Source organism: Colletes latitarsis, chromosome 8 (assembly GCF_051014445.1).
Source record: "Colletes latitarsis isolate SP2378_abdomen chromosome 8, iyColLati1, whole genome shotgun sequence".
NCBI classification, from domain to species: Eukaryota; Metazoa; Arthropoda; class Insecta; order Hymenoptera; family Colletidae; genus Colletes; species Colletes latitarsis.
In genome coordinates this window covers 19884341-19908510 of record NC_135141.1, presented here as the reverse complement: position 1 = coordinate 19908510, position 24170 = coordinate 19884341, and the positions used below count along the sequence as shown (strand labels likewise).

Below are 24170 nucleotides of genomic sequence, written 5' to 3'. Positions count from 1 at the left end.
TTTTTATCTACGTGAGAACGCAGCTGTAATTCGATTAACGAAACGCGCTTGATAAAGCTACTCGAAACGTCGCTCGAAGATAAGTAGAAACGTATGTATTATTTGGATGCTTGGTACCCTTTCCGGTTCCCCGAAAATACGTCAGAAATCAGCTGATCTGTATTCGCGATAACCGTCATCGCGACGGAAGCGCCACGGCCGCAGTCGCGGTGGCGATACGAACTAGTTTCCCACCTCCTACGTTCGCAGGGATTCCTTCGTGCAGTCCAGTTCCGATGTTCCTGCGCGACGGTACGAAACGATCGAGAGGTACTTCGTGCGCGAACCGTGATCGTGGTTATCGTGCGCGGACCGTTTCTTTCTCGCGCGTGAAACGAGCAGTGTCGCGTGTTGAAAATCAGTGGAAAAGTGCATCGAACGGGCCACGCCAGACGGCTGTCGCGCGCTGAATAAAAGAAACAACCGGTAAGGTATCCCACGCGTGGCAAAACCCGACACTACGCCACTCGGTTCAAATCGAAACGGTGACAATCGGGTTCCGATCCGTCGAAAGAGTCGAACAGATACCACGAGGAATGCCCCCGAATATTTATCGACACTATTTGCGAGTTTAAATATACGCTACAGTAACAATACATAGGATACAAACTCGATTATACGTGGCGTGTGAAATTTTTGTTTCGTCGTGCATTTCCCAGTTGAATTTCGATTCAAAGAACAGGTTATCTTTCGTTGGTAGTTTTTATCTAGATAATCTTTCCGACCAACAAAGCGCGTTTCCACGAGAGTAAACAGCGCACGTAGTACGGTATTCCGAGCAACGGTGAAATAACCATTTCCAAACATTCTGATCGTCGCGACTGAATTATATCCAGGGGCATTCTCACCCGGTTCCCCGGTGTATCTAAGCGTAGATTAGGCAGATTAGATTTCGTGGGTGCCCGGTGTTGCGACGGTGGCTTGTTTACGCGACCGATCGCCAGTGGGGGAGGGGAAGGGAGACTAAGGGAGAAGGTGCAAGAGAGTCGCTGCGGTGGAAACGGACAAAAGGGATTCGAACGGTGTGTGTCCCTGTGAGTGTGTGCGTTGGTTTTGACGCGAAGATGCTCGACGATGGCCTTGCGATTCGCTTCGTGCACGACTGAATTTTTGGCTGAATTTTCGTGCTCGATAACGAAAGTAAGTTTCTTCGTACCATTAGAAACCGGCAAAATTTATATCTGGCTAAAGACTTAAATTATTATTTAGAAAACGAGCCACCCAAACATGTTTACTATGGTTATTATTTCGAATAAGTAATAAATTTCTTCCTTTCTAAAGTAATGGATAAATAACTTTGGTGCTGTATGCTTGAGACGCAAATAAGTTTGTTAGAGAACAAATTTTAATTATAGAATGAAACTTGGTCTTGTTATGGGCAGAACTCTCATCCGGATAAAAACATCGATATGGAATAAAATTTAACTCTTCGATTATAAACTTTGGCATTATTAGGTATTTTTATTATTGGAATAAAAGTTGGCTCGTATTTATTCCAAAGTATGTATTTTGTTTCGCGTGCAGCTGTAGAGGACGTTCGCGTGTTGTGACGCGTTACGTGACATTGTTTTTCATACTGTTTGAATCGCGAAACGACAAGGCTCTGGGTGTACAATAACATTACGCGAGTACGATGTTTACGTGGTTTGTGTTTGGAATTGTGAAATTGGCACTGTTTTGGCTATAGGTTAATAGAGTTTTTCTAGACTATACGTTCATTATTAGATATTTATCGAATGAATCATCTTTGGATTACTGTAGTGTATAAAAGAATTTTTACTCTTTTGTGAGGCATAAAGTCGCCTCGATAATTAAAAGTAGACATTTAGATATGGATATATTGGGAGTTCGGCCAACCCTGGGAAAAATTTTAATGGAAGATTCTAGAGGGGAAAATAAGACGAAAATGAAGAATACTAATTTGTTGATGGAGACTTCGTTAAAAAGTTTTCAACGTTTAAAGTTTCGCCTATATTGAATTTTTTTCTAGAAAGTGGGGAGGATTTCGGGGGTAGGTCTATTAACCAAAAATTACTGCAATTGACCCCCACAACTGGAAATAATTTTTCCAGAGCGATTTGAAATTTTTTAATTTTGTCGAAAAATTTCACAGTCTCGAATTTTTTTCACCAAAGTAGGTAGGATTTCGAAGGTATGTCTAATGACAAAAAATTATTGCGATTGACCCTCGCAATTGAAAATAATTTTTCCAAAAAGATTTGAAATTTTTTTTCTTCGACGAAAATTTAGGCACCTACCCCCCGTCGATTTTTCTTAAAAATTCCTTTTTCATTTTTAGTAATTTTGTTTGACACTCTACAGAAAAGTTGTCTAATACTTTTTTGTAGGTACCCATGAGGTCTACCTCAGAAAAAAGATTCATTGAAATATATTCACAATTGCAGGAGTTATGGCAGTTTGAAAATTGGACCATTTTTATGGGGTTTTTCTCATTTTGCGTGGTCAAGGACCAATTTTTCGAATATTTTTGTGATTTGTACATATTCTCCACTAAAATACGCGTAATTTGCTTTTTTAAACATTAAAATCGTCCAATCCGTTCAGAAGTTATGACGTTTTAAAGATTCGCATGAAAATTCGAGCACACATTTCTGGCCAGAAATTATATTTTCGGTAAGGAATTTTTTTCTCGAAACTGACTAGGATTTCGGGGGTATGTCTGTTGACCAAAAATGCTTGTAATTGACCCCTGCAACCAAAAATAATTTTTCCAGAGTGATTTGATACTTTTCATTTTCGTCGAAAAATTTAGGCATCTACCCCCCGTCGATTTTTCTTAAAAATTCGTTTTTGATTTCTAGTAAATTTGTTTGTCGCCCTACAAAAAAGTTGTCTAATACTTTTTTGTGGGTAACCATGAGCTCTACTTCAGAAAAAAGTTTCATGTAAATATATTCGCTAATGTAGGAGTTATGGTCGTTTGAAAATTGAACCATTTTTATGGGGTTTTTCTCATTTTGCGTGGTCAAGGACCAACTTTTCGAATATTTTTGTGATTTGTACATATTCTCCACCAAAATACGCGTAGTTTGCTTTTTTAAACATTAAAATCGTCCAATCCGTTCAGAAGTTATGACGTTTTAAAGATTCGCATGAAAATTCAGGCAGACATTTCTTGCCAGAAATTATATTTTCGGTAAGGAATTTTTTTCTCGAAACTGAGTAGGATTTCGGGGGTATGTCTGTTGACCAAAAATGCTTGTAATTAACCCCCGCAACCGAAAATACTTTTTTCAGAATTAATTAACAATTTTTTTTTTCGTCGAAAAATTTAGGCACCTACCCCCTGTCGATTTTTCTTAAAAATTCCTATTTCATTTTTAGTAATTTTATTTGACGCCCTACAGAAAAGTTGTCTAATACTTTTTTGTAGGTATCCATGAGCTCTACTTCAGAAAAAAGTTTCATTGAAATATATTCACAATTGTAAGAGTTATGGCTGTTTGAAAATTGGACCATTTTTATGGGGTTTTTCTCATTTTGCGTGGTCAAGGACCAACTTTTCGAATATTTTTGTGATTTGTACATATTCTCCACCAAAATACGCGTAGTTTGCTTTTTTAAACATTAAAATCGTCCAATCCGTTCAGAAGTTATGACGTTTTAAAGATTCGCATGAAAATTCGAGCAGACATTTCTGGCCAGAAATTATATTTTCGGTAAGGAATTTTTTTCTCGAAACTGAGTAGGATTTCGGGGGTATGTCTATTGACCAAAAATGCTTGTAATTAACCCCCGCAACCGAAAATAATTTTTTCAGAATTAATTAACAATTTTTTTTCTTCGACGAAAATTTAGGCACCTACCCCCCGTCGATTTTTCTTAAAAATTCGTTTTTGATTTCTAATAAATTTGTTTGTCGCCCTACAGAAAAGTTGTCTAATACTTTTTTGTAGGTACCCATGAGTTCTACTTCAGAAAAAAGATTTATTTAAATATATTCACTATTGTAGGAGTTATGGTCGTTTGAAAATTGGACCATTTTTATGGGATTTCTCTCATTTTGCAGGGTCAAGGACCAACTTTTCGAATATTTTTGCGATTTCTACATATTTTCCATCAAAATACGCGTTGTTTGGCTTTTTAAACATTAAAATCGTCCAATCTGTTCAAAAGTTATGATGTTTTAAAGATACGCATACCATTTTGGGGAACCATTTCTGGCCTCACATTAGATTTTCAGTAAAGAATTTTTTTCTCGTAGGTGGATAGGATGGTATGTCTGTTCACAAAAAATTATTGTAATTCACCCCTCTAACTAAATATAATTTTTTTAGTATGATTTGAAATTTTTTAATTTCGTCTAAAAATTTCAGTACCTACTCGAATTTTTTTCTCGGAAGTGGGTAAGATTTCGGGGGTATATCTATTCACCAAAAATTATTGTAATTAACCCCCACAACCGAAAGTAATTTTTTCAAATTGATTTGAAATTTTTTAATTTAATTTTTTAATAACTTTTTAATGAAGCCTCAGTCAAGAAATAGATATTCTTGATTTTCGTCTTATTTTGGCCTCTAGAATCATCCATTAAAATTTTTCCCAGGGTTGGCCGAACATTCTGTATTCTGTTTCATTTTACAAAGACGAATTCAATGGAGAACATAGATCTAAAAACCAATGCAGTTTCGCAACATGAAATAATATTTTTTTATTACTTTTCAACGGAACAAATGAAATCATGCAAAACTATCTCTGATAAATAACGCCCGGAGGTATAACGTTTCAGAGTTTGGCGTAAAAAGTGAAAAAACCACGTTTGATGAGGCAACGTATAAAAATGCGTTTTCCTGCGATTTTTCTACCTTTTTTTAATCGATCTTCGAAATTCTATATTTCCGAGTTTCATTTATCGCAGAGGGTTCCGCTGAGTTTCGTTATTTTCGTTGAAAATTGATAAATATTATTTCACAAATAATCGAACGAAATCCTTTTATTAATTATTATCCGGTAACGCGTTGAGTGCCATGGTGGTCACCGGTGACCGACACTTGAAGCTTGCAAGGTTCAAACAAAATAATTTAAAATAATTATCGTGTCATTCGGAACGTTTATAAAATGATGAATACAAAATTGAAGTATCGAATATAATGTAACGCGTTAAGTGTCATGGTAGTCACCGGTGACCGACACTTGAAGCTTGCAAGGTTCAAACAAAATAATTTAAAATAATTATCGTGTTATTAGGAACGTTTATAGAATGATGAATACAAAATTGAAATATTAATATCTAGGGATGAAAAACAAAAGTCTACTTTTAAACGAAGGGTCTCTTAAACGCCCGGTGAACTGGCTTAATATTTTTGTATTAATTCTGGTCGGGTATCGGAGAGTAAAGGCAGCCGGTAATAATTAAATAAATAAGCGTCGTCGATAAAAAGACACGCATAACCGTTAAGGACAACCATAAAGGAAAAGTAACTGTTTTTCAGCTGTCTTGTAATAACAAAGTATGGCGATCGATGTCGGTAAAATCAATATGCCCGACGAGTAAAACCGTTAACGATCGATCGATCGTTCGCGGCGTGGCGTCCCCCTCGGCAAGAAATCGCCAGCTGGTACGAAAAATCGATCGAGCGCCTAAAACAAGCGCGCCAAGACGATCTCATTCGGTGACCAAATACGGGAAGGGGACGAAACGATAGAGTATAACTGGTTTTCACTTTCATACGCCGAACGACGAACGCTCTCGGGCAGAAAATATGGTCGCCCTAGTCCGGTGGTTGAAAGATCGCCCGGCAAAAAAGTCAAGGTTTCTTTGCGGTATACGTGACTCCGTGCACTCCCGTACAATCCTCTGACCGCTAAATTCTCGACCTATCGACGACGTTCGTCGCGAGAATCGCGCGCCTGCATCCGTCTCGATCCTATCGAACGCGGTTTTTACCGACGAACGGTAGAAGCGTTTCGCCGCTTTTACGCGTATTTAGTTTTCCGTCGAAAATATTGTCGATGTCTATCAGTTCTTGAAAGAGTTTTTTAAATAAATATGTTCGAACAATGGAGTAATCGTGATTTCCGCTGTGAAACTTTCTCAAGCTCTAAAGTGAATTTAAAAAAACTGAATTGAACTAAATTACGTTCACTCGTTTATTACGAATTGACCCCCATTTATTTTTGTTACTTTTTTGTACTTTAATTTAAATAGAGATTCGAACGGTTTATTTCGATATTAAATTCGATTGTTTTTAACCCCCTGACGTACGATTTTATTTCAAATAATTTGTCAAACCTGTGCTATTTAATTTTGTTTAAATTTGTTCGTGCAAGGAATGACCACGAAAAAGAATAGACTCGTTTTATGAATACTTCGTAAATCTACAAATATGTCGAGAAGTGAGTAGCCTCATGATTGTAAAACTTGACATCAACAACTTACAACGAGTCAGACTCGTCATTGTACGGCAAGGGGTTGATATTTTTGATTCCAGAATAAAGATTCCCGTTTGTAATATTTTTCGTTGGTACATCGAGTAGCTCTAAAAATCACGATTCCGGCGCGTAGCTCTCGCCACGTACATCCGGCGCGAACAAATTAACTGGTTCAGGAAGAGGGACTTATCGCTGTCTAGCAGATAAAAGGATATCGCTCTCGAGCAACCTTGCACCTGTTTGCACTGTGCACGATTAGGCGGTTTGGCGAAAGAAAGCGTTTTGTAGTCGGGGCTCTCGACGTTGGACGAGTCTGTTGGTTTTGTTGTTGCACGTGTGCACGGAGCTGTTCCTCCAGGAGACCTACTTTGCTCCATATATCCGACAAGCAATTTATCATTCGTCGAAGCTATCATAGCCCGGGGATATCGATGCTCCTCTCCTGCCTCGGCTATTTAAGGCGCGACATTTTTTTTTACGTCACACGCTGCAAAGAGATAGGCCAGTTCTGTGTAAAGGGGGCAAAATGGCGCCTTTGTTAAGAAAACATCGCTCGGGCTTCAATCTTCCATGTTTAAATTCAAAATAATTTCTCAATAACATTCTTATGTGTTTCTACGTAAAACAAAATTATTTTCTTAATGGTTTGTCGATCTGAAAATATTATTTGTTTTTTTTTTAAATAATTTTGGGAGTATTTTCAGATCGACAAGTCATTAAGAAAATAATTTTATTTTAGGTCGATATTCAAAATAATTTATCAATAACATCCTTATGTCTTTTTACATAAAATAAAATTATTTTCTTAATGGTTTGTCGATCTGAAAGTATTGCATTATTTACTCTTTTTGAAATCATTTTGGGAGTATTTTCAGATCGACAAGTCATTAAGAAAATAATTTTATTTTAGGACCAAATTCAAAATAATTTCTCAATAACATCCTTATGTCTTTCTACATAAAATACAATTATTTTCTTAATGGTTTATCGATCTGAAAGTATTGTATTATTTATTTTTTTTTTAAATCATTTTGGGGAATATTCCCAGATCGACAAGCGATTAAGAAAATAATTTTACTTTAGGACGAAATTCAAAATAATTTTTTAATAATATCCTTATACATATGTTTCAAACATTATCGTTTAGTGAATTTAACAAAATTAAATTAATTTACAATATGTTGCAAGGATAATTTTAGACTTTCTAATATTTCCAGATCGACAAGTCATTAAGAAAATAATTTTATATTACTTATTTTTCTTAAAATAACTGTAGGGAAAATAAATAATGCAATTTTTATTAGGAAGTAGAAATGTATATTTGTAATTTTTAATATCAATCCCCTAAAATAGGATTTTGAAACGATCAGTGGAAAAGTATGTTATCTGGTCAGTCTCTTGCAAAGGGTTAACGTTAATGTTTGATTTAATTAAGAATCCTTTTAGCGTTGTCCTAGTATAATTGGGTTTCGCTCCGCTCTAATTTGAATTCCTCCCCCTTTTTCTTTTAATTGAAATTGTTTCGCGTTGTGCCGTCCAGGTCGGAAATAGACCGGGGCAGTTTCGTTTCGCATAGCGGAGTGTCGTTGCTCCATTTCGAGAGTCGCGTTACTGTCGTTCCGCCGATGCGTGATTAATCCACTGGAGAATCTGATTGCAAGGTACGTTAGGTGAGATAAGTTCGTAGAATTGTTTTCTGTTTGTGCAACGGGAACAAACGTGTCAGCTGATTCCACTCGTACACGTGCGATCGGCCGAACCAGAGAGGTTTGACAAACTTCTGAAGCGCAGAACGTAGCAGTTATTTGTTATCAAATGCTTGGTACGACGAGCCAAACCTCGTTTGTTCATCGACTACCGCGAACTATGGACAATAAATCTAGGAACGTAGGATTAAAAATGCAAAAATATGGACACAAATGAATTTTAAAAAATGCACTTGTTATTCTAATTTGAATCACTCTCTCGTTTTTAGAAATTTGAATAGAATTTTCTGTTTTCCTCTTGATTTATTCAAGATCTCAGACAGTGATGATTATAATTTCTGGTTCTGCATGAATTGCCCTCTAACTTTCATTGCTTAACAATGCTATGCAGAAATTTGCATCTTGTCTTGGTGCATCAGTTTCTATTTAACTTTCACTCTATAAAAAAGTTACGTGTTGAAATAAGAAATGAATGAAAGAGAATTTAAATAAATAATGCAAAAGTTAATCAATTTGTTATTTTAAATCTTTCGACCCATACGAGTGTCTTCATAGAATATTCAAAGTAATTAAGAAACTTATTTTCTTGATAATTGCGTCCAAAAAACTGGAATATAAAGATTCTTTTAAAACTTGACTTAATAAACGTGGGCATCCCTCGTATAACAGATTTTTCATAACACTTTTTCACAGTAGTTTGACTGGAATTAACAGGGTATTGCACCCCCTGAATGCATATTAAAAGCTTTCTCTCTTTTCCATCCAGCTACTAAAATAGAAAGCTGCAGTTATTATTAAAGAGATAAATTTAAAAGTTTTACTCTCGCTTAACGATAGTTCGAAAACTAATTCTGCTGACGTTTACTTAATCTCGGAAGTTTCCTCGCAAAGAGTTCACGGACGAGAATGTGATTAAAATTCTGATTTTCCAAGATGGAACATAAATATAATGTTGGATCGTTTGGTTATAATTGTAATGAAATTATTATTTTGTTCGACTAATAATCGTACAGCGTCGGTTCCTACGTAACAAGGTACGAGTCGACCGTGTTGTACGAGGGTAACCTACATCAATCGTGCCAACAAACTTGGGTCATTCTTCCAACATGAAAGGTCAGTTTGGCCATTGGCGACGCAATCACAATCGATTCGTTGCGTATCGTGGTCCCCATGAATCACGATCGACTCCGTGGCCGCCCTCGCACCATCGACTTTCATTTTCGTCTGTCTCGTGTCGCGCACCGAAATAGACTCCCTTCTGCCAGGGATTCTCGGGAACCCACGAGTGTTCGACCAACCAAGTCATGTGGACTATCTCACACAAGTTTAATAAGTAAACTTTCTTGACTTTGAAACAAATTAAAAATTAAAAGTCTCTATAATGGCCTTTGGAAAGCTTGGACGCTCCGAGCAACGCTTCTCGACCCTCTTAACACGTTCACTACCACACACTAACCCCTCTCAAATTGCCCAGGAAAACGAAACTTTGTTTTTAGGCAGTTTGAAACTCGTTAAAATTCAATGGTATTGCCTAGATTTATTTTCTTTAACGTTTAATCTAGGGGATTAATTTTTAACTTTTTAGTTAATATGTTAAATCCAAATTGTATGGTACTTGCATTCATTTAAAAAAGATGGATTATTTCAACTCTCAAACGAGGGTCCATTTTGACCCCAATCTAAATTTCGTTATTTCATATTTCAATATAAGGTCTCAACTCTTTACGTTATTGGTCTTATAAACTTTTCATTCGTTTTTACAGTTTATGTTTTACAAGTTTCATAATAAATATCATTGTAATCTATTAAAAAAATAGAATGTGGCTAAAAATGGACACAGGGTTAATATTCCTAATAGAAATCCTCCCTTAACACTTTGACTGCCACATCGTCCACATATGGTTGATAGGATTTTTAACTATGTAACTAAAGCAATTAATTGTCAGGTTGAAATGTTAAAAAGAATAAATTTGAATAGGATTCATGAATTTTAGCTAGGTTACGAAAATGAGTGCTCAGACAAATTTTAATCTATGTAGTTTACAATTGTACAAAGTCAAAGTTTTGGTTTCGTGAAAAATTTTACGGTTTTAGTTTGGCAGTTAACGTGTTAAGAAGCTTGCTTATAGTGACACAAAAATAATTCTATCGATCGTTAATACGTTTGGACATAAACCTGAATTAAGTTTACGTAATGGACAGGTCTTGCTCTCCGGAAAAAGAATGTCCATGCCACTGTTCCAACCATAAAAAGGCAGTAATATTTCCTGACGAAGTACATGCTTGCTTCATTAAATCTGTTGGCAAAAAGCACGAGGAAAAGCGAACACAGATTCGGGTTAATATTCGCCATCTTTGGAGCGATGCCATCTTCGCGAATTAATCTTCTTTTCCAATATTATTTCGTACAGAGGGATAGTAAGCTGCTCGTAAAAATTTTGTGATCCAACGAATCGTTGGACGCTCGATAAACGTTCGTGTTTGGGGTTGTTTGCGCGCGTTTGCTGGGGCGTTTTGAATGCATTACGATGGAATAAATTGTACGAAAGAGGCTGCCCTCCATAGAAAAGTGGCCGTTAATGCACAGATTGGATACGTCAAGAGGATGATGATCCAACACATCAAAGCCATGTTCGCCGCGAGTGGAAACAGCAACGTTGAGTTTCTTCGTTAGAATTACCATCTCGCCTAATGCAGATTCGATAGAAAATCATTTATGAATTATTTATTCTCAGACCTAGAAATAGACGTGTTTAAAATAACGATTACCTAATATATTTATCTCTTTCTGATTCTGAACCTAATATTTAACGAGGTATTTTTCTCAGGTTTCGTAAACTTAATTAAATCTGAGATTCAAGATAAGTTTTTCGCTAGCGACGATTATCTGCCAGTGTTTATCAACAGATGTAATATCAGCTTAGTTCGATCGTTTATCACCTCATGTCTTTCGGTGTCATAAATATCTGTCTTACCGAAATCTTCCATGATATTGATCTTTATATAATGGTTTTATATCACGCGATGTATATATTCGAGAAACGAAAGTAAATATCTCGTTAATTATTAAGTTCAGGGTTGATGGAGGTTAATATATTTCGGAATTACGACCGGAAACGTACGTTTCTTCCACCTGCAAAGAAAGGTACATATGGTGTACAATGGCCCCGTTGAATGCCATTATCGAAACATGTTTTTTTGTAAATGTGAATATCATTAGTTTTTTGGAGCATAAATTTACATTCATTAAATTTCTGTAAACATTTTAACCGTGTTTACTCTCTGCGAGGGACGAAAATAAAATATGTGCATTCAAAAATAATATATACATGGCCAAACAATTTCTTGAATATAAATATAAAAATAAAAGTAGATAGGTTTACATATTAAAAAGGCACAGAAGACTTAAATTATATTTATGATTATTTCAAAAATTGGATTGCATTGTCTGGATGAGTATTAAAAAATAATATACAGTCAAACAATTTCTTAAATATAAATAACATTATAAAACACAAAGGATACACATAAAATGCAAATATAAAAATACAAATACATGGGTTTACATATTAAAGAGACACAGAAGAATTAAATTAAATTTCATTATATAAGGTAACTCAAATATTAATATTGAAATTAAATTTATGGTCATTACAAATTTTTATATTGCTTTGCTTATATGAGTATTAAAAAGTAATACATAGTCAAACAATTTCTAAAATAGAAATAACATTATAAATCACAGAAGATACACATGAAATACAAATATAAAAATAATAATAGATGAGTTTACCTATTAAAGAGACACAGAAGAATGAAATTAAATTTCATTATATAAGGCAACTCAAATATTAATATTGAAATTTTTATGGTTATTACAAAATTTGTATTACATCGCCTATATTTGGTAAAAACTTAAACGACCCATAAATCACCGTTACGCAAGAATATTTTGTACAGTATACAATTTACAAGCTGAAACGTTTCAGTGTCGCCGTGCGTCGACTGTTTGCACCTGGTTTTTTCGCCCTTTTTCCCCTTTGTCGCTTTCCTGGTTCGACTCCGTTGGCCCACACCTTTTCCAACCGAGCCGTAACAGCAGGTGCGAATCTTTCGATTCACGGAATTCGAGTCACGCGTCAGCAGGTGCGACGCGAACGGTTGCAACGAGACGAGGAACCCGGGATCCTTGTCCTCTCGAAGAAACTGTTCGTTTCGGTTGAATATAACGTTGACTCCGTGGAAAGTCTGCCTCGACGTGTTCTTTTCACCCGAAATTTCCTCGAGGAGATTGAGAAAAGGCAGAGGTGGAAAATCGATCGCCCGCGAGTTCCCAAGCCAGGATTTGTGAACTCGTTTTTCCCGGGAAAGCTATTTCGTGACTGGGATAGACCAGGACAGAGACGAATGAAGTTAAAACTACTTTTTGGTCCTCGATTTCTGTCTCCCGAACCCGGTGAATTTTCAAACGTAAGATGGATTTTCCCGGGGGCCAATTACCGTGGAATTTCTGACGCTACTCTCTCACGATGGGGATTTTAAAGGATATTACATAGGTAATTATTAGGAGAGAATTTCTTGTATCTCGTAAAATAGTTTCGATTCGAATCTTTGTAACTTGAATTATTTTAAGCGATTGTTAGGCAAAGTTCGATGGAATGTATTTTTTAAAAATTAGGATATTCATTCCTCAAAAATGTGTGGATGGAATTATAACTCTGTATTTTAGTATTAATTCGCGAGCAATTTTCAACAGCTTCTGACACTACTCTCTCACGATGGGGATTTTAAAGGATATTATATAGGTAATTATTAGAAGAGAATTTGAACACTTGTATCTCGTAAAATAGTTTCGATTCGAATCTTTGTAACTTGAATTATTTTAAGCGATTGTTAGGCAAAGTTCGATGGAATGTATTTTTTAAAAATTAGGATATTCATTCCTCAAAAATGTGTGGATGGAATTATAACTCTGTATTTTAGTATTAATTCGCGAGCAATTTTCAACAGCTTCTGACACTACTCTCTCACGATGGGGATTTTAAAGGATATTACATAGGTAATTATTAGGAGAGAATTTCTTGTATCTCGTAAAATAGTTTCGATTCGAATCTTTGTAACTTGAATTATTTTAAGCGATTGTTAGGCAAAGTTCGATGGAATGTATTTTTTAAAAATTAGGATATTCATTCCTCAAAAATGTGTGGATGGAATTATAACTCTGTATTTTAGTATTAATTCGCGAGCAATTTTCAACAGCTTCTGACACTACTCTCTCACGATGGGGATTTTAAAGGATATTATATAGGTAATTATTAGAAGAGAATTTGAACACTTGTATCTCGTAAAATAGTTTCGATTCGAATCTTTGTAACTTGAATTATTTTAAGCGATTGTTAGGCAAAGTTCGATGGAATGTATTTTTTAAAAATTAGGATATTCATTCCTCAAAAATGTGTGGATGGAATTATAACTCTGTATTTTAGTATTAATTCGCGAGCAATTTTCAACAGCTTCTGACACTACTCTCTCACGATGGGGATTTTAAAGGATATTACATAGGTAATTATTAGGAGAGAATTTCTTGTATCTCGTAAAATAGTTTCGATTCGAATCTTTGTAACTTGAATTATTTTAAGCGATTGTTAGGCAAAGTTCGATGGAATGTATTTTTTAAAAATTACGATATTCATTCCTCAAAAATGTGTGGATGGAATTATAACTCTGTATTTTAGTATTAATTCGCGAACAATTTTCAACAGCTTCTGACACTACTCTCTCACGATGGGGATTTTAAAGGGTATTACATAGGTAATTATTAGAAGAGAATTTGAACACTTGTATCTCGTAAAATAGTTTCGATTCGAATCTTTGTAACTTGAATTATTTTAAGCGATTGTTAGGCAAAGTTTGATAGAACGTATTTTTTAAAAATTAGGATATTCATTCCTCAAAAATGTGTGGATGGAATTATAACTGTGTATTTTAGTATTAATTCGCGAGCAACTTTCAACAGCTTCTTTATTGACTCTCCACTGTTCGCGATGAATGAAAATTAATACCAATTCACTCTGCATGAATGAGACTCGTTTTCAGGCTTAATGACTTCTCTTGTTAATTGTCCGAGACCGACTTCGTTGTTTGAAAGTCTGATATAATGGCGTGCATTGGACTCGTTCAGTTTCACTGTACGAACTGTTTTCAGGTGAAATGGCTTGTTGAATTCGAAGAATTCTGTAAATTGTTTCTTGCCGGGCTTCGGTAATTTGTAGAAGAAACATCTAGTCGACAAATTGCGTAAATAACAGTTCACGGGACAGTGAAATAAAAAGGAAATTGCTTGGATAAAATGCACTTGACACAGATTTGTTTTCACAAGTAGAAATTAGTATTACTATTCTTATTTATATGGATCAGGAAAATTAAAAAATAATGTGGACTGTGATATAATTTTTCTAGCACAGTTTCTAGTAAATATAAAAATATTGTCTCAATAATTAATAGTTCACATTTATACCAAACAGTGCCATTATAATCGACACATATTGAAAGAAAAAATACATTTTTATGTATTCGGAGTATACAAATAGAGCCTCGTTGTAACAATACAAATATTAATATACAAAAGGAGTAAAAAATTAATCGACTATTTTATAAAGTAAAATATTGAAAATATTAAAGTATACAACTAGAGCCTTGTCGCAACAATCCAAATATTAATATACAGGGTGTTCGCCCACTCATGGGAAAAATTTTAATGGGAGAATCCAGAGAATTTATTGATTGAGGTTTCGTTAAAAAGTTATTAACGTTTAAAGTTCCGCTCGTACTGAATTTTTTTCTCGAAGACGATTATGATTTGAAGGGTATGTTTATTAACCAAAAATGATTGTAATTAACCCCCACAACCGAAAATAATTTTTCCAGAACGATTTGAAATGTTTTAATTTTGTCGAAAAATTGAAGCACCTACCCCCTTTGTCGATTTTTCTTAAAAATTCGTTTTTGATTTTTATTAATTTTGATTGACGCCCTACAAAAAAATTGTCTAATACTTTTTTGTAGGTACCCATGAGCTCTTCTTCAGAAAAAAGTTTCATTTAAATATATTTGTTATTGTAGGAGTTATGGTCGTTTGAAAATTGGACCATTTTTATGGGGGTTTTCTCATTTTGCGGGGTCGAGGACCAACTTTTCGAATATTTTTGCGATTTTTACATATTCTCCGCCAAAATACGCGTTGTTTGGCTTTTTAAACATTAAAATCGTCCAATCCTTTCAGGAGTTATGATGTTTTAAAGATTTGCATGAAATTTCGGGGAACCATTTCAGACCTCAGATTACATTTTCGGGTAAGGAATTTTTTTCTCGAAAGTGCGTAGGATTTCGAAGGTTTGTCTCTTCACCAAAAATGATTATAATTGACCCTCACAACCGAAAATAATTTTTTCAGAATGATTTGAAATTTTTGAAAATTCAGAAAGGTGGACAAATTTTTCGACAAAATTAAAAAATTTCAAATCGTTCTGGAAAAATTATTTTCGGTTGCAGGGGTTAATTACAATTCCTTTTGGCGAATAGGCATACCTCCGAATTCCTACTGAGTTTCGAGAAAAAAATTCATTACAGAAAATAAAATGTCTTACCATAACTGTCCGTTATCCTGAAAATTGAAAAGTTTCAAATCACTCTGAAAAAATTGTTTTTGATTGCGGAGGTCAATTACAATCATTTTTGGTCAATACACATACCCACGAATTCCTACGCACTTTCGAGAAAAAAATTCGTGTAGGTGGACAAATTTTATTAATAATTTTGTTAATAACTTTTTAACGAAGCCTCAGTCAAGAAATTGATATTCTTGATTTTCGTCTTATTTTGGCCTCTAGAATCTCCCTTCAAAATTTTTCCCAGGGGTGTCTCAACACTCTATATAAAAGGAATAAAAAATCAATCGACTATTTCACGAAATAAAATATTGAAATGGCGGAATAAACTTCGAGACAATCGAGTACGGATTCCAACGCGACGAGTTACACCCATCGTCGAGTATATTCGCTGGCACACCTCTTCTTTCATCCGCAGCGAGCTGGTATCTCGTGGTACTTAGGCGTTTCGGTACGAGGAGCGTAAATGAACCCTTTTGTCACCGAGCCCGGTCGTAGGTGCGTCCTTCGAACGGCACGTAATGCACATTAAAATTAACTCTGCGTACACACGAATCCTCGCAGAGTGTTCCATTCAGCGGCGAAACGGCTTTGTGCGGACGAGGAGCGTCTGAGGCGTACGCGGAGCGACCGCGCGCGCCCACGGGGAAGCGAAAAATAGTGTCCAGTGACGTAAAACGCCGCTGGGAAGGATCCTTGACTCCGAAACTCTGGTCTGGGCAAGGCTGCCATCTCCGACGAGGTAAATTTTGCATTTTGTAATTGCGAGCGTTCTCCAAGCGACACGGCGCGCCGATTACCCGCAGCGAAACTTCAACGCGGAGACCGTACGTGCGGACGTTTCGAGAGTTCCACCCCTTATTCATCCTGGAACTGGTGCACGATCCGAAAATCATTTATCAGAAACGTTCATTTACTTCTAAACATGAGATTTTGTTTTTAAATAATTTTTCTTTCGTCCCTCCAATTATAATATCGATCGCGGATCTGGGTAAATTTTATTTGAAATAATTTATTAAATACCGTTATCTGAGAATAAAAATAATAGCAATCTTATTATTTCGTCATTTCTTCATTTCAAATTGGCCAAAAGAAATAATTATAAAATATCATATTTGAAATAATGTTTAGAGCTGCCCAGATTTGATCGATCGAATGTCTATCTCCAGCTGCATTATTCCTAACTTTCAAGCATTCTTAAATTTTATTTTTTGGAGGAGAAGGTAAGAGTACTTTTTTTTTGCACAACTGTTTCCCTTCGTTTTATTTCGAAAATAACAAAACACCCTGTAGCGTGATGTGCGTTTGCATTGTAATTAAAGCGGAGGTAGCATTAGTTCAGGTCGATATTTCGCGCGTTAACTTCAATGCAGTTTGTAATGGACAGCTAGGTGTGATTCAATTAACTCTAAAATTAGTTATATCGAAGGCTTGATTATCATTAATTCAACCACTCACGATTTGATGCTTTTCAGTGGGAACACTTTGTAATAATAATTTCTGCTTATTAACCGATTCGATGCAGCCCGTTCTTGTTGCTAATTTTATAAATTGCGTTCCAACGATGATTAATCTCATTCTAATTAACGACTAACTGCTGGATTGTTATTTTTAGCCGGTAATTGATCAGTCTGTTTCACGGTGTGTTCCGTGTCAAATTTCGCACGGTTAGGCGGCATTATTGAAACAAATCTGTGATTTTAATTCGTAAGGGTAGATTTCTATCTCCAAATAAACGATAAAATAGATCATCTTATTATTGTTTAATACTCTATCGGTCTTCAAACATTTTACGCATTAATTTACCGGGTTTTAATACTCTGCAGTCGTTTTCAAGCAGCTCTCTCAATTTTTAAACTTCAATGTACCACTCAAAATAATTGCAGCTTAGTAACTAGTGTGAAAATTTTCTTTTCACTATATTTCAACTTCTCGTACATTCGAATATGAAGTTGTGCCAGTTTTTAAACAAACATCAGCGTACAACTGGGTGGTAGAAATTTCTTAGAAAGTTTCAATATCATCATTAAATTATTTCTCGCTCAAATTCTAAATTTGTTCAATATTACTTCTGGTGTAAAATATTCTCTGATGGTTATACGATTCCTTAAATATTGATTATTGGTCGAATTATGCATATACATTACAAAGTTTTGAATATTTAAAGTTTGATAAAATAATTTCTAGACAAATTTACATGTCGAAACGCAAATCTGGATAAAATTCTATACACCGAAACGTCGATTCTGTGAAAAATGTTCTCTATAAAAGGATCCCTCTTGAGCAGTCCGCTTGGAAAACTTGGTTATCGTCCAACTTTCTTCCCTTATTCGTACTGAGCGCGTCCGTGCATACAGATTAAATGGAACAAACATTGTACTTTCAAAGTTTCTCAGGATATTAATTGTCACTCTGGATCGAATGGTCCATTTTAATAATTACGGTGGCGAAGTTTTATAGCATTTTATAAAAACCACTAAAAAGCAGCCACTTTTGATTATAAATAACGATCGATAATTCGTTGCTTTCCACACAGAGAATTTCAGTAGATTTTTTATTTCAAACTCGCGCGTTTGATTAATTTTTTTTAAACTCAATAGAGTACCTATTATTATAAACTCATTCGTTAGATGCATTTTGTTTAAATTCAATAGAGTATCTATTATTTTACACTTGTTCGTTAGATGCATTTTGTTTAAATTCAATAGAGTATCTATTATTTTACACTTGTTCGTTAGATGTATTTTTTTTTAAATTCGATAGAGCACCTACTATTATAAACTCGTTCATTAGATGCATCTTTTTTTAAATTCAATAGAGTACCTATTATTTTAAACTTGTTCATTGGATGTATTTTTTTTTAAATTCGATAGATAAATTTTTTTTAATTATTCGATAGAGTACCTATTATTTTAAACTCATTCGTTAGATGCATTTTTTTAAAAATTCAATAGAGTACCTATTATTTTAAACTTGTTCGTTGGACGCATTTTTGTAAAAATTCAATACAGCACCTATTATTATAAACTCGTTCGTTATATGCATCTTTTTTTAAAAATTCAATAGAGTACCTATTATTTTAAACTTGTTCGTTGCATGTATTTTTTTTTTTTTTAAATTCGATAGATTAATTTTTTTAATTATTCGATAGAGTACCTATTATTTTAAACTCGTTCGTTAAATACATTTTTTTTTTTAAATTCGATAGATCAATTTTTTTATAAATTGAAAAAAATTTCAATGAATTATAAATTATTTTAAATTTATTCGTTTGATTATATTTAAAAAAGGTTGACTTAAATTTCAACTCGTGGACGTCGGTCGTCATCGACGTCGTTGTACGATGACACCGTGTCTACCCGGTTAATTGTTAATGGCTCTATCCGCGGCTTGTGATCCACTTACCCCGTTAAACTTGTTCTCGCATTATCGTCGTCGGTTTCATCGGGCAAACCAATTACGCGCGAGTCGTTAGTCGTCTGGACGCAACGTTACGACTGGCGAACGCGTGGAAGGGGGGGATCGCGGCTCCGGAAATTGCACCCTCCAGGTATTTTCCTCCTCGAAACTCGCCGCTACGTTCCTCCGACTAGCCGAACCGACGCTCGAAAGGAAGCCCCGGTGCAACAATTATACGAACGTATGAGTTATTAGCGCGTCAATCATCCCGTTTTCTTTAGCTAGTCGAAGCGTACGCCGCTGGACTTGCGATTAATCGTGCTTGCAATTATTGAAAATTGCACCGCGGAACGCGGCCACGAGCTGTTATTGAACCACGATTGTTGGCTCGATGATCGTAGGATCGTCGAGTATCGGGGATTATCATCGCGGAAAGATCCATGGAATTCTCGTCGAACTCGTTACGCGGAAATTTATGTCGAATCCCCGTGAACAAACGCGCGATTTTCCGCGTTTCTCTTCGCGGAACGCGTTATCCTAACCTCGAACAGTCTGCACTGGGAAGCTGTGAATGATACGAGCGATAATATTTGGTTAGATAATAGTTCTTTTTGAGTGTTTGTACTGCGCATGCGTGAGTGCGAGAGTGGGGGGGACTACAGTGGCGCCGCGTAGCGTCGTGTTGTGTTGCGTTGCTTTGTTCAATAGCTGCACGCGTTGCACGTTAATCGTTACTGGTTAAACGATTTTTCTACCGATTTAGTCTCGTCTCAACGTAAATTCTGACAATACCAAAGGGTTTTCGTTAATAAATGGATGATACGCCTTTTTGTATGTAAATTGTGTTCTTACGAATAGCGATTAATCATTAGTTTACGCGATACAGACTCGTGATCGATAGTGAGATATTTTCTTTAGACACTCTTTTGAACTCTTCCGATGTAAGAGTATGGAATGGAGAAACTTTGTATGATTTTTCCGAAGAGTTCGATTTGAGAAATTTGCTTCAGCGCATCTGGCGAGAACCCAAGGTCTTTTTTTATTACGTTCGCGTCGTTTCCGCTCCGGTGGCTTTTCCCGCGCGATTCCGCGGAGTTATTCAAGGCCTTGCAAAATGCATGCAGTCTCAGGGAGGAATATGAAATCGAGGGAACGAAATATAATCTTCGACCGTGAGGAATAAGATACGCGTTCGAAGTACGTGGAATCTCGATGAAAATAATTAGCCGGAATAAATAAACACGCGGATCGAATTATACGACTGATGTTAAATTTATTCGTCCCGGATTCGAAAATAATATTTCCTTCACATTTTGGAAAATTGACATCGTAAGAGTTCCAGTATCTTTAAACATTAATTTTAAAAATCTGACAATGGATTCTGATTTACAAATAAATTTACGAACGAATCGAAAAATAATTCTCGTTCGATAATAAAATGTGTCCAAAAATTTTAATAGGAGATTCTAGGGGCCAAAATAAGACGAAAATCAAGAATACCAATTTGTTGATTGACACTTCGTCAAGAAGTTATTAACGTTTGAAGTTCCGCCTGTAGAACGTAGATTGTCCTACGCAGCTGTTCAAAGATTACCGTTCTACAAGCGTAACTCTAAACGTTAATAACTTTTCAACGAAGCCTCAATCAACAAATTGGTATTCTTGATTTTCGTCTTATTTTAGTCTGTAGAATCTACTATTAAAATTTCCCCCCGAGCTGGATGAACACTCTGTACATGAGTGACAAGACTTTCCCATTATGGAACTAAAACAATTCATTCTGAAATTGAAATTGAAATGTTGAATAAATTTGAATAGGACGAAATTTAACGAGGTTACGATAATAAGTACCGAAGACGAATTTTACAATTGTTTAAAATCGAAGTTTTGGTCTCGTAAAAAATTGTACGATTTTGGTGTGGCGGTCAACGTGTTAAAAGCGTCGATGATTCGAAATCGTACCCGTGAATATTAAAATACACGGAATACATTTACTAGGGGGCAGGAGGGGGGGGGGGGATTTGCATCGCGAAACTTGTCGCTGTTCCCACGTGCGAAAATGCAGCGAAAGACGGCCGGAAGGGTATAAAGCTCTCGTGTTTCGCCAAAGCTCTCGATTTAAGCTGCTTACCGCGTTCTCCGGGAGGGGGTTGTTGGATTTAAAATTTCCATTGACATAACGTGTTTTCACGGGAATAATACAACGTTCCCTAACTTGCCATTTGCTCGTTGGCTGAGCCCACGGGCTCGTGGTTAAACTTCCGGGATTGTTGTCGAAAATTTGGCTTTACGAATCCGCGCGTAATTCACGGGAAACTTCTCCGAAAACTTTGTCCCCGTCGCGCCTGTATCCGCGACTATAAATTCTCTATTTAGTCGTTACTTCGTTTCGAGGGCTACGCCCCCGAGCGCGAACTGTCGCGAGTTAATTGAGATTTAAAACGTTAGACAAACGTCAACTGTTTGGGGTCGGAATTATCCTACGACTGGGACAAAATTTATGGATTTATGGATATTTTGGATATGCAGTAGGTTAACGATAAGTGACAAAATTTTTTAAACGTTGTGCCTCCTGAGGAATTGTTAGATCAACTTTTTGGATGACGCGCTAGAGCAGAATTGAATTATTATTTTTGTGATGTATGTGATTTATTTATTTTTTAATTTTACTTTTATTCTTCAGTATTTTGGAACTGATTTAAAGAATGAAAATTGATTTAAATTTTGATCATTTTCATACTTGGTATAGTGATATAGTATTAACAGAATCGTGTAGAGATATTCAAAATTTTATATCGCAAATATTAATGACGCTAACCAATTTAAAAATTAATTTTAAAAAACTGTACTCATTATATAAAAATTGTTTCATTTTAATGATTTTTGTACTTTTATTTAAACCATGACATTTTTTAAAAATTAATTTTAAAAAACTATTCATTATATAAAAATTGTTTCATTTTAGTGAGTTTTGTACTTTTATTTAAACCATGACATTTTTTTAAAATTAATTTTAAAAAACTGTACCCATTATATAAAAATTGTATTTCATTTTAATGATTTTTGTACTTTTATTTAAACCATGACATTTTTAAAAATTAATTTTAAAAAACTGTACTCATTATATAAAAATTGTATTTCATTTTAGTAAGTTTTGTACTTTTATTTAAACCATGACATTTTTTAAAAATTAATTTTAAAAAACTGTACTCATTATACAGGGTCTTCAACCACCTCTGGGGAAAATTTTTATAGGAGATTGTAGAGGCTAAAATAAGACGAAAATCAAGAATATCAATTTGTTGATGGAGGCTTCGTTAAAAAGTTATTAACGTTTAAAGTTCCACCCGTTCTGAATTTTTTTCCCGAAAATGCGCAGGATTTCGGGGGTATGTCTATTGACCAAAAATAATTGTAATTGACACCCGCAATCGAAAATAATTTTTCCAAAACGATTTGAAATTTTTTTTTCCATCGAAAAATGTCACATTTTCTCGAATTTTTTTCTAGAAAGTAGGTAGGATTTCGGGGATATGTCTATTGACCAAAAATAATTGTAATTGACCCCCGCAACCGAAAATAATTTTTTCAGAATTAATTAAAAATTTTTTTTTTCGTCGAAAAATTTAGGCACCTACACCCCATCGATTTTTCTTAAAAATTCGTTTTTCATTTTTAGTAATTTTGTTTGACGCTCTACAGAAAAGTTGTCTAATACTTTTCTGTAGGTACCCATGAGCTCTACTTGAGAAAAAAGTTTCACTGAAATATATTCACAATTGTACGAGTTATGGCTGTTTGAAAATTGGACCATTTTTATGGGGTTTTTCTCATTTTGCGGGGTCAAGGACCAACTTTTCGACTATTTTTGCGATTTGTACATATTCTCCACCAAAATACGCGTAATTTGCTTTTTTAAACATTAAAATCGTCCAATCCGTTCAGAAGTTATGACGTTTTAAAGATTCGCATGAAAATTCGGGCAGACATTTCTGGCCAGAAATTATATTTTCGGTAAGGAATTTTTTTCTCGAAACTGAGTAGAATTTCGGGTGTATGTCTGTTGACCAAAAATGCTTGCAATGGACCCCTGCAACTAAAAATAATTTTTCCAAAACGATTCGAAAATTTTCTTTTTCACCCAAAACTTTCAACACTTACTCGAATTTTTTTCTCGAATGTGGGTAGGATTTCGGAAGTATGTGTATTCACCAAAAATGATTGTAATTGACCCCCGCAACCGAAAATAATTTTTCCAGAACGATTTGAAAATTTTGAATTTAATTGTTAATAATTTTTTAACGAAGCCTCCATCAACAAATTGATATTCTTGATTTTCGTCTTATTTTAGCCTCTAGAATCCCTCATCCAAATTTTTCCCAAGAGTGGCCGAACACCCTCTATAAAAATTGTATTCCATTTTAGTGAGTTTTGTACATTTATTTAAACCTTGACAATTTTCATGCTTATCATCGCTGAATAGTATTAACAAAACCATGTATAGATATAGCAATTTTAAATAACCTTGTACCAAAATTTGATATTTAACGACGCTGACCAATTGGCAAAAATTTTAATAAATCGCCAACACTTCGGAGCAACCGTTTTGAAAGTGATTCCCGTCGAACGAGCTTTAAAAATGCGGTCAGTATATTATTCAAACGCGATTAAAAATAGTTGGACAAGGATCGTGTCGTCGCCAGTTTTCAATTAGAGCATACTCGGGCTTTTTAATCGTCCTCGCAAAGGGCCGCGTTCTAGAGCGAAATTCCTGAAACGGTTGAGCTGGTTCGACTTCAATGTATCCACACTGCAAAACCGTGCATTAAGGGATACTTTTGTTTTTTTTATGTTTGTTTTTCTTTCAAACCGCGGTCGCGCGTAAATTGTAGCATGAATTACGCCCAAGTCCGGTCGTATTCCCGTCGCTTCGGTTCTTCTTCTTCTCTCCCGTCGTGCCATATTT

The 24170-nt window shown here is 35.3% G+C and overlaps 1 protein-coding gene across 2 annotated transcripts in view; it reads left to right on the top strand.

Annotated features, from left to right (window-relative positions):
* The first annotated feature begins 276 nt into the window (after nucleotides 1-276).
* The window catches only part of Raskol (Ras GTPase-activating protein raskol), a 351754-nt gene continuing 327860 nt past the window's right edge, over nucleotides 277-24170 (top strand). For both annotated transcript variants that reach the window (XM_076770850.1, XM_076770849.1), the window contains exons 1-2: nucleotides 277-465; nucleotides 16370-16547. The gene's annotated coding sequence lies outside the window, so the exon portion shown is untranslated. The remainder of the gene's footprint in view (nucleotides 466-16369; nucleotides 16548-24170) is intronic.